Source organism: Hordeum vulgare, chromosome 1H (assembly GCF_904849725.1).
Source record: "Hordeum vulgare subsp. vulgare chromosome 1H, MorexV3_pseudomolecules_assembly, whole genome shotgun sequence".
NCBI classification, from domain to species: Eukaryota; Viridiplantae; Streptophyta; class Magnoliopsida; order Poales; family Poaceae; genus Hordeum; species Hordeum vulgare.
In genome coordinates this window covers 284,067,935-284,084,628 of record NC_058518.1, presented here as the reverse complement: position 1 = coordinate 284,084,628, position 16,694 = coordinate 284,067,935, and positions in this window count along the sequence as shown.

Genomic DNA, 16,694 nt, shown 5'->3' with positions numbered 1-16,694 from the left:
GTGAAGGAGGACTTCCTAGAGTTTCAAAAGGCAAGTTGTGTTTAAGGATATTTTTTTGCTCAAAGAACATATTATCTAGTTCATTTCTTTCACGCATATGCATATCATTTTCATGGTCTAGCAAATATTGTTCTAATGGATCCATAAGAGGAATGGCCACATGAGCAAGACCAATTACTTCATCTTTACTAGGCAATTATTTATCATGGGATCACTTACTAAACTTGGAGAAATGAAACTCATGAGACATACCACCAAAATTAACACCGGTAGTTTCCCATTTGCGATCTATTTGAGCATTGACAGTGTTGAAGAAGGGTCTACCAAATATTTGTTGGAAATATGCCCTAGAGGCAATGATCAATAGTTATTATTATATTTCTTGTTTAAAGATAATCTCTTATTATCCATGCTAAAATTGTATTGAAGGAAAACATAGATACATGTGTGGATACATAGACAAACAATGTCCCTATCAAGCCTCTAGTTGGCTAGCCAGTTGATCAAGGATAGTCAAGGTTTTCTGACTATGTGCAAAGTGTTGTTGCTTGATAACTGGATCACATAATTAGGAGAATCATGTGATGGACTAGACCCAAACTATGAACATAGCATATTGATCATGTCGTTTTATTGCTATAGTTTTCTGCGTGTCAAGTATTTGTTCCTATGACCATGAGATCATATAACTCACTGGAACCGGAGGAATACCTTGTGTGCATCAAACGTCACAACGTAACTGGGTGACTATAAAGGTGCTCTATAGGTATCTCCGAAGGTGTCTGTTGAGTTAGTATGGATCAAGACTGGGATTTGTCACTCCGTGTGACGGAGAAGTATCTCGGGGTCCACTCGGTAATATAACATCACACACAAACCTTGAAAGCAATGTGACTTAGTGTAGGTCACAGGATCTTGTATTACGGAATGAGTAAAGAGACTTGCCGGTAATGAGGTTGAAATAGTTATACGGATAACGACGATCGAATCTCGGGCAAGTAACATAGCGAAGGACAAAGGGAATGACATATGAGATTATATGAATCCTTGACACTGAGGTGCAACCGATAAGATCTTCAGAGAATATGTAGGATCCAATGTGGGCATCTAGGTCCCGCTATTGGATATTGACCGAGGAGTGCCTTGGGGCATGTCTACATAGTTCTCGAACCCGCAGGGTCTGCACACTTAAGGTTCTGCGATGTTTTAGTATAGTTGAGTTATATGTGTGGTTACCGAATGTTGTTCGGAGTCCCGAATGAGATCACGGACGTCACGAGGGTTTCTACAATGGTCCGAAAACAAATATTGATATATAGGATAGTTTCATTTGCTTACCGGAAGGTTTTCGGGCATTACCGGGAATGTACCGGGAGTGACGAATGGGTTCCGGGAGTTCACCGGGAGGGGCCCACCCACCCGGGAGTGAGCCCAAGGGCATAGGGTCGCGACACAAGTCCCTAGTGGGCTGGTGGAGTCAGCCCAAGGGGCCCATGGCACCACTTATAGAAATACTAAAAATAAAAGAAAAAGAAAAGGAAAAAGGGGAGGTGGGAAGGGAGGAGTAGACTCCTTCCCCCAAACTGAATTGGGGTGGGAGTCCACCTCCCCCTTGGCCGGAGCACCCCTTGAGGGCTTGGCCCTCAAGGAAAGCCTCCTCCCCCCTCCATCCTATATATAGTGGTCTTTTAGGGCTGATTTGAGACAACTTTTGCCACGTGCAACTCAACCCTAAACCACATAGTTCCACCTCTAGATCGGATTTCTGCGGAGCTCGGGCGTAGCCGTGCAGGAGTAGGTCATCACCACCACCGGAGCACCGTCACGCTGCCAGAGAACTCATCTACTTCTCCATCTTGCTTGCTGGATCAAGAAGGCCGAGATCATCATCGAGCTGTAAGTGTGCTGAACGCGGAGGTGTCGTCCGTTCGGCACTAGATCTGAATGGATCGTGGGACGGATCGCGGGACGGTTCGTGGGGCTGATCGAGGGACGTGAGGACGTTCCACTACATCAACCGCATTTCTTAATGCTTCCTGTTGTGTGATCTACAAGGGTACGTAGATCCAAATCTCCTCTCATAGATGGACATCACCATGATAGGTCTTCGTGTGCGTAGGAATTTTTTTGTTTCCCATGCAATGTTCCCCAACAGTGGCATCATGAGCTAGGTTCATGCGTAGATGTTATCTCGAGTAGAACACAAAGGGTTTTATGGACGGTGATGTTCGATTTGCTGCCCTCCTTAGTCTTTTCTCGATTCAGCGGTATTGTTGGATTGAAGCGGCCCAGACCGACATTATTCGTATGCTTACGAAAGACTGGTTTCATCGATTGACATGCAACCTCGTTGCATAAAGATGACTGGCGGGTGCATGTTTCTTCAACTTTAGTTGAATTGGTTTTGACTAAGGCGGTCCTCGGAGAGGTTAAATAGCAATTTGCACATCTCCGTTGTGGTTTTTGCGTAAGTAAGATGCGATCATACTAGATACCCATAGCAGCCACGTAAAACATGCAACAACAAATTAGAGGATGTCTAACTTGTTTTTGTAGGGTATGCTTGTGATACGATATGGCCAATGACGTGATGTGATATATTGGATGTATGAGATGATCATGTTGTAATAGTTAATATCGACTTGCACGTCGATGGTACGGCAACGGGCAGGAGCCATAGGGTTGTCTTTAAACTAACGTTTGTGTTTGCAGATGCGTTTACTATATTGCTAGGACGTAGCTTTAGTAGTAATAGCATAAGTAGGACGACAACCCCAATGGGGACACGTTGATGGAGATCATGATGATGGAGATCATGGTGTGGCGTCGGTGACAAGAAGATCGTGCCGGTGCTTTGGTGATGGAGATCAAGAAGCACATGACGATGGCCATATCATGTCACTTATGAATTGCATGTGATGTTAATCCTTTTATGCACCTTATTTTTCTTAGAACGACGGTAACATTATGAGGTGATCTCTCACTAAAATATCAAGACGAAATTTTGTTCTCCCAGACTATGCAGCGTTGCTACGGTTCATCATTTCGAGACACCACGTGATGATCGGGTGTGATAGACTCAACGTTCACATACAACGGGTGCAAAATAGTTGCACACGCGGAACACTCGGGTTAAGCTTGACGAGCCTAGCGTGTGCAGACATGGCCTCGGAACACATGAGACCGAAAGGTCGAGCATGAATCGTATAGTTGATATGATTAGCATAGACATGCTTACCCCTGAAACTATTCTCAACTCACGTGATGATCGAACTTGAGTTAGTGAATTTTGATCATGTACCACTCAAATGACTAGAGAGATGTATTTTCTGAGTGTGAGTTTAGCAAGTAATTTGATTAGTTAAACTCTAATTATCTTGAACATAGTCTAAGTCCACTTTGAAATATTTGTGTTGTAGATCAATGGCTCACGCGACAGTCACCCTGAATTTTAATACGTTCCTAGAGAAAGCTAAGTTGAAAGATGATGGAAGCAACTTTCTAGACTGGGCTTGTAATCTTAAGTTGCTTCTGCAAGCTGGGAAGAAGGATTATGTCCTTAATGCTGCACTAGGAGATGAACCACCTGCTACGGCTGACCAAGACGTTAAGAACGCTTGGTTAACACGTAAGGAGGACTACTCGGTAGTTCAATGTGCAGTCTTGTATGGCTTAGAGCCGGGACTTCAACGTCGCTTTGAGCGTCATGGAGCATATGAGATGTTCCAGGAGTTGAAGTTTATCTTTCAGAAGAACGCTCGGATCGAGAGGTATGAGACCTCTGATAAATTCTATGCTTGCAAGATGGAGGAGAATTCGTGTGTCAGTGAACATGTGCTCAAAATGTCTGGGTACTCAAATCGTCTAGCTGAGCTGGGGATTGAACTAACGGAAGAGGCTATCACTGACAGAATTCTTCAATCACTGCCACCGAGCTACAAGAGCTTTGTGTTGAACTATAACATGCAAGGGATGAACAAGTCACCCGACGAGTTATTCGCGATGCTGAAAGTCGCAGAGTCAGAACTCCATAAAGAGCATCAAGTGTTGTTGGTGCATAAGACCACTAGTTTGAAGAGAAACGGCAAAGGAAAGAAGGGTAACTCCAAGAAGAGTGGCAAGCCTATTGCCAATCCGACGAAGAAGCCCAAAGCTAGACCTAAGCCTGAAACAGAGTGTTATTATTGCAAGGGTCTAGGTCACTGCAAGCACAACTACCCCAAGTATCTGGCTGATAAGAAGGCGACCAAGGAAAAATAAGGTATATTCGATATACATGTTATTGATGTGTACGTGATACGTCTCCAACGTATCTATAATTTTTTATGGGTCCATGCTATTATCTTGTCAACTTTGGATGTTTTATATGCATGAATATGCTATTTTATATCTTTTTTGGGACTAACATATTAACTCAGTGCCAAGTGTCAGTTTCTGTTTTTTCCGTGTTTTTGGCCCATTTTCAGACGGAGTCCAAATGGAATGAAACTTTATGATGATTTTTTTGGACCAAAAGAGACCCCCCCGAAGCTTTGGAAGAAGGCGAGAAGAGCCACGAGGGAGTCACAAGCCCTAACACCGCCACCACCCCTTCGGTGGTGGCGACTAGGCTTGTGACCTCCTCGTGGACCCAACCGACGTAATTCCATCACCATAAATTCCTATAAATTCAGAAACCCCCAAGAAAAAACCTAGATCGGGAGTTCCGCCGCCGCAAGCCTCTGTAGCCACCAAAAACCAATCTGGGGCCCGTTTTGGCACCGTGCCGGAGGGGGAATCCATCTCCGGTGGCCATCTTCATCATCCCAGCGATCTCCATGACGAGGAGGGAGTAGTTCTCCCTCGGGGCTGAGGGTATGTACCAGTAGCTATGTGTTTGATCTCTCTCTCTCGTGTTCTTGAGATGTCTTGATCTCGATGTACCATGGGCTTTTCTACTATAGTTGGACCTTATGATGTTCTTCCCCCTCTCCCTTCTTGTAATGAATTGAGTTTCCCCTTTGGAGTTATCTTATCGTATTGAGTCTTTGAGAACACTTGATGTATGTCTTGCACGTGTCTATCTGCTGTGATCAACTTGCAGGTTCGTGACATTGGGAACCTATGCACAGGGGTTGGCACACGTTTTGACTCTCTGGTAGAAACTTTGGGGCACTCTTTGAAGTTCTATGTGTTGTTTGAATAGATGATTCTGAGATTATGTGATGCATATCGTATAATCATGCCCACGGATACTTGAGATGACAATGGAGTATCTAGGTGAAATTAGGGTCTTGGTTGATATGTATCTTAAGGTGTTATTATAGTACGAAATATATGATGGATCGAACGGAAAGAATAGCTTCGTGTTATTTTACTACGGACTCTTAAATAGATCGATCAGAAAGAATAACTTTGTGGTGGTTTCGTACCCGACAATAATCTCTTCGTTTGTTCCACGCTATTAGTGACTTTGGAGTGACTCTTTGTTGCATGTTGAGGGCTAGTTATATGATCCAATTATGTTATCATTGTTGAGAGAAATTCCACTAGTGAAAGTATGAACCCTAGGCCTTGTTTCCGTGCATTGCAATAGCGTTCGTGCTCACTTTTACCACTTGTTACCTTTCTGTTTTTGTAATTTCAGATTACAAAAACCTATATCTACCATCCATATTGCACTTGTATCACCATCTCTTCGCCGAACTAGTGCACCTATACAACTTACCATTATATTAGGTGTGTTGGGGACACAAGAGACTCTTTGTTATTTGGTTGCAGGGTTGCTTGAAAGAGACCATCTTCATCCTACGCCTCCTGCGGATTGATAAACCTTAGGTCACCCACTTGAGGGAAAATTGCTACTGTCCTACAAACCTCTGCGCTTGGAGGCCCAACAACGTCTACAAGGAGAAGGTAGCGTAGTAGACATCAGTACTTAACCAGCTCTCGTAGTAGTGCTTGGGTATTCGATACCGGTTCTGTTGCTCATATTTGCAACTCGAAACAGGAACTGCGAAATAAGCGAAGGCTGGCAAAGGATGAAGTGACGATGCGCGTGGGAAATGGTTCCAAGGTTGATGCAATCGCCGTCGACACAGTTTCACTTCAATTACCATCAATATTAGTTATGAACTTAAATAATTGTTATTTAGTGCCTCGTTAAGCATGAACATTATATCTAGATCTTGTTTATTGCGAGACGGATACTCGTTTAAGTCAGATAATAATGGGTTTTCTATTTCTATGAGTAATATCTTTTATGGTCATGCACCCAATGTGAGAGGATTGTTCATATTGAATCTTGATAGCGATGATACACATATACATAACATTGAGACCAAAAGAGTTAGAGTTAGCAATGATAGCACCATGTTTTTGTGGCACTGCCGCTTAGGTCATATTGGTGTAAAGTGCATGAAGAAACTCCATTCCGATGGACTTTTGGAGTCACTTGACTTTGATTCACTTGACACGTGCGAACCATGCCTCATGGGCAAGATGACTAAGACTCCGTTCTCCGGAACAATGGAGCGTGCAAGTGACTTGTTGGAAATCATACATACCGATGTGTGCGGTCCGATGAGTGTGGAGGCGCGCAGTGGATATCGTTATTTTCTCACCTTCATTGACGATTTGAGTAGATATGGTTATGTCTACTGGATGAAGCACAAGTCTGAAATGTTTGAGAAGTTCAAGCAATTTCAGAGTGAAGTTGAAAATCATCGTAACAAGAAGATCAAGTTCCTACGGTCTGATCGTGGGGGTGAATATCTGAGTTTCGAGTTTGGTGCTCACTAAAGACAATGTGGAATTGTTTCACAATTGACACCGCCTCGAACACCACAACGTAATGGTGTGTCCGAACGTCGTAATCGTACTTTACTAGAGATGGTACAATCTATGATGTCTCTTACCGATTTGCCGTTATCATTTTGGGGTTATGCATTAGAGACAGCTGCATTCACTTTAAATAGGGCACCATCAAAATCCATTGAGACGACACGATACGAACTGTGGTATGGCAAAAGACCAAAATTGTCATTTCTTAAAGTTTGGGGATGTGGTGCTTATGTCAAAAAGCTTCAGCCTGAAAAGCCGGAACCCAAAGCGGAAAAGTGCGTCTTCATAGGTTACCCAAAAGAGACAGTTGGGTATACCTTCTATCTCAAATCCGAGGGCAAAGTGTTTGTTGCCAAAAACAGAGCTTTTCTGGAGAAGGAGTTTTTCTCGAAAGAATTGAGTGGGAGAAAGATAGAACTTGATGAGGTTGTCGAACCTCTAATCCCTCTAGATGGTGGCGTAGGGCAAGGGGAAACCCCTATCGTTGCGACGCCGGTTGAGGAGGAAGTTGATGATGATGATCATGAAACTTCAGATCAAGTTCCTATCGTACCTCGCCAGTCGACAAGATCACGTACTACTCCTGAGTGGTATGGTAATCCTGTCTTATCAATAATGTTGTTGGACAACAATGAACCTGCGAATTATGAAGAAGCAATGGTGGGCCCGGATTCCAACAAATGGCTGGAGGCCATGAAGTCCGAGATAGGATCCATCCACGAGAACAAAGTATGGACTTTGGAAGTACTACCTGAAGGCCGTAAGGCTATTCAGAACAAATGGATCTTTAAGAAGAAGACAGACTCAGACGGTAATGTGACCCTTTATAAAGCTCGACTTGTGGCAAAGGGTTTTTCAGAAGTTCAAGAAGTTGACTACGATGAGACATTCTCACCGGTAGCGATGCTTAAGTCTGTCTGAATCATGTTAGCAATAACTGCCTTTTACGATTATGAAATATGGCAGATGGATATCAAAACGGCGTTCCTTAACGATTTTCTTAAGGAAGAGTTGTATATGATGCAACCCGAAGGTTTTGTCGATCCGAAGAATGCTAACAAAGTATGCAACCTCCAACGATCCATTTATGGACTGGTGCAAGCATCTCGGAGTTGGAATAAGAGCTTTGATGAGGTGATCAAAGCATTTGGGTTTATACAAGTGGTTGGAGAATCTTGTATTTACAAGAAAGTGAGTAGGAGCTCTGTGGCGTTTCTAATATTATATGTGGATGACATATTGCTGATTGGAAACAATGTGGAGCTTTTGGAGAGAATAAAGGATTACTTGAATAAAAGTTTCTCTATGAAGGACCTAGGAGAAGCTGCTTACATTCTAGGCTTTAAAACCTATAGGGATAGATCGAGACGCCTGATAGGACTTTCACAAAGCACATACCTTGATAAAGTTTTGAAGAAGTTCAAAATGGATCAGTCCAAGAAAGGGTTCTTGCCACTATTACAAGGTATAAAGTTGAGTAAGACTCAGTGCCCAGCAACTGCGGAAGATAGATAACAAATGAGTTCCGCCCCCTACGCTTCAGCTGTAGGTTCTATCATGCATGCAATGTTGTGCACTAGACCAGACGTCAGCTTGGCCATAAGTATGGAAGGCAGGTTTCAGAGTAATCCAGGAGTGGATCACTAGACGTCAGTCAAGAATATTCTATAGTACCTGAAAAGGACTAAGGAAATGTTTCTCGTTTATGGAGGTGATAAAGAGCTCGTCGTGAAAGGTTACATCGATGCAAGTTTTGACACCGATCCGGATGACTCTAAGTCTCAAACTGGATACGTATTTATTCTTAATGGGGGTGCAGTAAGCTGGTGCAGTTCCAAGCAGAGCGTCGTAGCAAATTCTACATGTGAAGCGGAGTACATGGTTGCCTTGGAAGCAACAAAGGAGGGTGTCTGGATGAAGCAGTTCATGACAAATCTTGGAGTTGTGCCGAGCGCACTAGATCCATTAATTCTGTTATGTGACAACAATGGTGCCATTGCCTTAGCAAAGGAACCAAGGTTTCACAAGAAGACCAGACACATCAAACGATGCTTCAACCTCATCCGCGACTATGTCGAAGGAGAGGACGTGAATACTTGCAATGTGCACACGGATCTGAATGTAGCAGACCCGCTGACTAAACCTCTTCCATGGGCAAAACATGATCAACACCAGAACTGTATGGGTGTTCGATTTATTACAATGTAAATCACATGGCGATGTGAGGACTAGATTATTGACTCTAGTGCAAGTGGGAGACTGTTGGAAATATGCCCTAGAGGCAATGATAAATAGTTATTATTATATTTCCTGTTTAAAAATAATCGTTTATTATCCATGCTATAATTGTATTGAATGAAAACATAGATATATGTCACATACATAGACAAAACAATGCCCCTAGCAAGCCTCTAGTTGGCTAGCCAGTTGATCAAGGATAGTCAAGGTTTTCTGACTATGTGCAAAGTGTTGTTGTTTGATAACTGGATCACATCATTAGGAGAATCATGTGATGGAATAGACCCAAACTATGAACGTAGCATATTGATCGTGTCGTTTTATTGCTATAGTTTTCTACGTGTCAAGTATTTGTTCCGATGACCATGAGATCATATAACTCACTAGCACCGGAGGAATACCTTGTGTGCATCAAACATCACAACTTAACTGGGTGACTATAAAGGTGCTCTAGAGGTATCTCCGAAGGTGTTCGTTGAGTTAGTATGGATCAAGACTGGGATTTGTCACTCCGTGTGATGGAGAGGTATCTCGGGGCCCACTCGGTAATACAACATCACACACAAGCCTTGCAAGCAATGTGACTTAGTGTAAGTCACGGGATCTTGTATTACGGAACGAGTAAAGAGACGTGCCGGTAACGAGATTGAAATAGGTATACGGATACCGACGATCGAACCCGGGCAAGTAACATACCGAAGGACAAAGGGAATGACATACGGGATTATATGAATCCTTGACACCAAGGTTCAACCGATAAGATCTTTGGAGAATATGTAGGATCCAATATGGACATCCAGGTCCCGCTATTGGATATTGACCGAGGAGTGCCTCGGGGCATGTCCACATAGTTCTCGAACCCGCAGGGTGTGCACACTTAAGGTTCGGTGATGTTTTAGTATAGTTGAGTTATATGTGTGGTTACCGAATGTTGTTCGGAGTCCCGGGTGAGATCACGGACGTCACGAGGTTTTCCGGAATGGTCCGAAAACGAAGATTGATATATAGGATGGTTTCATTTGGTTACCGGAAAGTGTCAGGCAATTCCGACAGTGTACCGGGAGTGATGAATGGGTTCCGGGAGTTCACCGGGAGGGGCCCACCCACCCGGGAGTGAGCCCAAGGGCATAGGTTGGCGCCACAAGTCCCTAGTGGGATGGTGGAGTCAGCCCAAGGGGCCCATGGCGCCACTTATAGAAATACCAAAAATAAAATAAAACGAAAAGGAAAAAGGGGAGGTGGGAAGGAAGGAGTGGACTCCTTCCCCCAAACCGAATTGGGGTGGTAGTCCACCTCCCCCTTGGCCGGCGCACCCCTTGAGGGTTGGCCCTCAAAGGCAAGCCTCCTCCCCCCTCCCTCCTATATATAGTGGTCTTTTAGGGCTGATTTGAGACAACTTTTTGCCACGTGCAACTCAACCCTAAACCACATAGTTCCACCTCTAGATCGAATTTCTGTGGAGCTCGGGCGGAGCCCTGCAGGAGGAGATCATCACCACCACTGGAGCGCCATCATGCGGCCGGAGAACTCATCTACTTCTCCGTCTTGCTTGCTCGATCAAGAAGGCCGAGATCATTGTCGAGCCGTACGTGTGCTGAACGCGGAGGTGCCGTCCGTTCGGCACTAGATCGGAACAAATCGTGGGACGGATCACGGGACGGTTCGTGGGACGGTTTGTGGGGCGGATCAAGGGATGTGAGAACGTTCCACTAGATCAACCGTGTTTCTTAACGCTTCCTGCTGTGCGATCTACAAGGGTACGTAGATCCAATCTCCTCTCGTAGATGGACATCACCATGATAGGTCTTCATGTTCATAGGGAATTTTTTTGTTTCCCATGCAACGTTCCCCAACAATATTATGGGACAAAACTTATCTTATGGTGAGCGAAGCACTAGAAAATAAGTAGGGTATTTTACTTTTCCACACAAGACTTCAATATCTCTAACAATACCAAGTGGTGTCATGGTGTCTCTATTAGCAAGTTTAACAGTAACATCTATGTCTTGTATTTCAGCGGGCGCTATCTCATGCATAATTTATTTATATAAGGTGAAAGGGATAGCACTAACACTAGCACCCATATCACATAAACCATGATAGCAATGATCTCCTATTTTGATTGAAATGACACGCATGCCAACAACATGTCTATTCTTATCTTTAGTATCACATTTGGCAATTCTAGGAGCTTGATTAGAGAAATAAGTAACATGTCCATCAATATTGTCTACCAAGAGATCCTTAACCATAGCAGCACTAGGTTCTACATTAATTTTCTCACGGGCTATGGTTGTTCTAACATAACTTTTGCTAACCACAGTTGAAGCTTTAGCATGTTCCTTTACCCTAACAAGGAAAGGTGATTTCTCAATATAAGAAGTAGGCACAACTGGGTCAACATTGTCAATGATACTTTCAACCTCAATTTTAATTGGTTCTTCAATTTTTTCTTTAATAGGTGGATGATATTTAAACCATTTCTCTTTAGGGAGATCAACCTGAGCAACAAAGGTTTCACAAAATGAGTCTACTATCTCAGAGTCAAGTCCATACTTAGTGCTAAAATCATTGAAAGCATCGATATTCATAAAAGAGTTAACACAATCAAACTTAAGTTTTATACGTGACTCTTTACCTTCATCATTCTCCCAATCTTCAAAATTGTGTTTAATTCTTTCCAAAACAACCCACCTGAATTTAATAGTCTTCTTCATAAAAGAACCATATCAAGAAGTATCGAGCATGGTTTGATCATTACGAGAAAGCCGAGCATAAAATTTTTGAATTATAATTTATCTCGAGAGCTCATGATTGGGGAATGAATATAACATTGAATTTAGCCTCCCCCAAGCTATAGAGATACTGTCTCCCTCATGAGGTCAAAAATTGTAGATAAAATTCCGATCACGATGAACAAGATGCATATGATAGAATTTTTGGTGAAACTCCAATTATAATCGATTCTAGTTCCAAGATCCTGTATCATCACATAGCATATACCATGTCAATTCCGCCCCCAAATATAAAGGGAAAACATTCTTATTGAACTCATCTCCGGATAAAACTGCAAGCTTAAATAATCCACAAACTTCATCCACATAGATTAGGTGCATATTGGAATGTTTTGTACCATCTCTTGCATAAGGATTAGCTAGCAATTTCTCTATCATACCTAAAGGAATTTCATAGTAAAAATTTTAAGTAGGTTCAGTAGGTTGAGGGACAACTCTTGGTGTTTCCGGTCAAGGTGAAGATACCCTGAACAAACCCCTCTAAGGATTACTTTCCATAGTGACAAGTAACAGTAAATTTCAGCATGTAATATAATTTTTCCCTTACCAAATTCCGCTTACCAAAGGCGCTTCACTCCCCGGCAACAGCGCCAGAAAAGAGTCCTGATGACCCACAAGTATAGGGGGTAAATTGTAGTCCTTTCGATAAGTAAGAGTATCGAACCCAACGAGGAGCGAAAGGAAATGACAAGCGGTTTTGAGAAAGGTAATATCTGCAAGCACTGAAACAGCGGTAACAAGTTGTTTGATAGCAAGGTAATTGTAACAAGTGACAAGTAGCAATAGTAACAATAGGTGCAACAAGGTAGCCCAATCCTTTCGTGGCAAAGGACAGGCCGAAACAGATTCTTATAATAGGCAAAGCGTTCTTGAGGGCACGTGGGAATTTCATCTAGTCACTTTCGTCATGTTGGGTTAATTCGCGTTCGGTATTTTGATAATTTCATATGTGGGTGGACCGGTGCTTGGGTGCTGTTCTTAATTGAACAAATCTCCCACTTATGATTAATCCTCCCACAAGTATCCGCAACTACGAGAAAAGTATTAAGAATAAATTCTAAACATAGCATTAAACATAGGATCCAAATCAGCCCCTTACGGAGTAGTGCATAGACTCGGGTTTAAGTTTGTGTCAATCTCGCAACCCACCCTCTAATTACTACTTCACAATGCATTCCCTTAGGCCCAAAGATGGTGAAGTGTTATGTAGTCGACGTTCAGATAACACCACTAAGGGAATCACAACATTCATATCATCAAAATATCGAACGAATATCAACATCACATGACTACTTGCAACATGATTTCTCCCGTGGACTAAAGAAAAAAGAACTACTTACAAGTGATAAACATGTTCATGATCACAGGGGGTATTAAATAGCATAATGGATCTGAACATATGATCTTCCAGCAAATGAACCATAAAGCATCAACTACAAGATGTAATCAACACTACTAGACAGACCCCAGGTACCAATCCGAGGTTCCGGTACAAGATTGAGCACAAGAGATGAACTAGGGTTTTGAGAGGAGAAGGTGCTGATGAAGATGTTGATGAAGATTGGCCTCCCCAAGATGAAATGGTTGTTGGTGATGACGATTACCTCGATTTCCCCCTCCGGGAAGGAAGTTCCTCCGACGGAATTGCACCGCCAGAGGGCAAAGGTGCTCATGCCCACGTTCCGCCTCGAGATGGTGGTGCTTCGTCCCGAAAGTCCCCCCATAATTTTTTAGGGTAAAAGGGATTTTATACCAGAAGATGATCGCCACAGGTGGGCTAGGGGGGCACCAGGCATGAGGCCGCGCTAGGGGGGCTGGCGCGCCCTGGTGTCTAGTGGGCGCCTGGTAGGCCCCTCTGGTACTTCTTCACTCCATTATTTATTTATTTATTATAAAATAAATCTGCTTAAAGTTTCAACCCAATTGGAGAAGTGCATAATAGGTATCTTTGACGTAGCTTTTTCAGGTCCAGAACTCCATGTGCCAGCAATCTCCCACTTGATGTAAACCTTGCATATTATGAGAGAAAAGGCATTAGAATTACTCCACCAAGTGGGAAAATGCATAAAAACACTATAAATAACAGTAACAGAACATGATGCAAAATGGACGTATCACTGTCGCCGATGCCGAAATTGCCACCGTTGCGGTTGCGATCGCGGCCCCGAGGGCGGTTGCCATTGCCACCGTTGCCGCCAGTGCGCTGTTGTTGCTGTTGCGGCAGCGGCGGTTGTGGTGGGAAGGGCGGGAGTGGGGCCAGAGGAGCGTGCTGCGGAGCTGAAGGGCGTGGCTGCAGAGCTGGTGCGGGGGGGGGGGAGCGGGTCTGCCGTTAGAGAGGCCGACGACGAGGACGGTGTGGACAGTGAGGGTGCGCGCGTGCTTCATCAGCCTTTCCTCAAGATGGAGATAGGACACCGCGCGCTCGAAGGTGGGATCCACCATGAGGATGAGGTTGGAGGTGTTGTTGTTGAAGTCCTCGTTGAGACTGGCGGTAAGAGTGGATAGGAGAAGTTCATCTCCAATCTTAGATTCGATGTCGTTGAGTTCATCAGAGAGGGTATTAAGCCGAAGACAATAGGCGTCGATGGAGAGGTCATTTTGATGACACCCAAATAACCCATGCTGCAAGAACACAACGCGTTGCAGCTTGTTGTCCGTGAAGATGTCGTTGATCTTGGTACACACCGTGTAGGCATCGTCCCCATCACGAACGATGGTTTGGAAGATGTCCGACGAGACGGTGAGGAAGAAGCACGGGATGGGGGTGGTGTCAATGGCCATCCAGTTGGCGTCGCTGCCCATAGCGAGGAGGTTGGTGGAGCCGTCGACGTGATCACCGAGGTTGTACTCTCGGAAGAGGAGGTTGAAGTAGGTCTTCGAGGCGTAGTAGTTAGCCTCCTTGTAGGAGAGTTTGATGGGAACGTGATCAGAGAAAGGAACGTCGCGGATGTGGGTGGCGTTGGGAACCTTACAGTCAAGGGAGAAGGAGGAGCCAAAGGGGTTGTTGCTGCGACCGGAGGAAGACATGACAGTGGTGACTAAGGTGGAGCGGCAGCGCAGGTAGGGTTAGGGTTTTGAGTGGCGCGACCGAGAGGTAGCGACAGCGCGGGTGGGAAGAGGCGCGGAGCGGCCGGTGGGGGCGGCAGTATGGGGAGTAGCGGCGGCGGCGCAAAGGACGCACGGCGGGGCGGCGACGCAGAGGAGACGAGACGCGACAGGGGCTAGGATAGGATCGGGTTTAGGCTGATACCATATAGAAGAATAGGATGGAACTCTCGATGTATTGATCGGGTACAAGCATACATATATATAATGTATAAGGTTGTCACAATGTGAACTATAAAAAAAATAAAAGATGGATCAGGTATATAAGATACATGTGAAATATACTCAAAATAGACAATAGAAACAGTGAGTGAAGCTGGAACAGTTGTGAAGGCGACGTCAAGGTCAAGAACTGCGGCCCTTTCCACAACACGCCGGTTCACCTAGAGCTCTTCTCCCATGGCACGAGATATATATTGCAGCCGGACATAGAAGACATGTAACTGAAACATACTTCCTTCATTTTTAAATATAAATTCTTTTAGATGTTTTATTATAAAACTACATACGAATGAATATAGATAAATTTTAAAATGTAGATCTACTCATTTTACGCCGTATATAATATTTTAATAAAATCTCTAAAATCATTTATATATTTAAGAACGGAGGAAGAAGACGACGCATAACGAACCGTGAGCTAAGCCAAGGGCCATGATGGCTTGCGTCTGCCAATTTGTCATTTGTCTCGTCGGTACAAAATCAGGCAACTTTTCTGTGATCATTCCCTTTGTCCTTGAAGCACCGTTGACACTCTGTATGAAGACCAATACGATCATCAATAGAGTGGTTGCTCCTCGCGTCGACCGAACTCCGCACCCCATATCAACCAAATCAATTACTCCTTATGCCATTGTATTCGTTTCCTGTCCTCCGCCTTTCAGATCATCTTAGACTGGGCTAGGTTAATTTAACCTTCTATTTGTTCGCTGATAGGTTGGATACTGCCTGTGTGCTTGGAGACATCATTTGTCCACCCCCACCCCACACACGCACCCATCCATTCACACACACAAAATTGTTACGTGTATATGACCGATGGGTTGAAAAAGGATAACAAAATGAGATAAAGTAGTTCAGGATGGGTCACATTCGATATGGCAGGTTGTTTTGACACGTCCATTTCCTTCCCAAACATGGGTTCGCTATGGCTCGATTGGATGGGCTTCTCTCTCTCTGCCGTCCAGACACTATTCGAGTCGTTCGTTGGACATATATGATTGTTATTTTTCCAGAATGAAAACGCAAGAAGCATCTGGCTTTATAAATAAATAAAACACACAACAGGCAAAGTGAGAAACAAATCAAAACAGACATATCACCTAAAGAACTGGTTGCAAAAGTAGTATATAAAAAACAAGGGGTCGAAGGGCCGTGACCCCTAGAGCACACCGGCTCGAAAGTGGCCCAAAAGAGAAGGGAATCGTTTTCACCCGGCGCGTCGGCCGAACCGATGCGTCGGTCGCCCCCTCGTGCGCTGGCCCATGCAACATTTTTCCCACCCCGCGCGCTTCGTTGGTCAATGAATACAATATTTTTCGTCTAAATTTGTTGCAACCAGCGTCATTTTTCCTGTAAGCATTTTTTTACTATATTTTGTCCCAGTATAAAAGTTGCATATACGTTTGGTTGCAACTCCAGTTCGTCGGATTTTTCATTATAATCGATGTTTTTACTTTTGTTACAACCGTGTTAATTTTTGCTACAACCGGCATCATGTTTTGCTGCAACCGT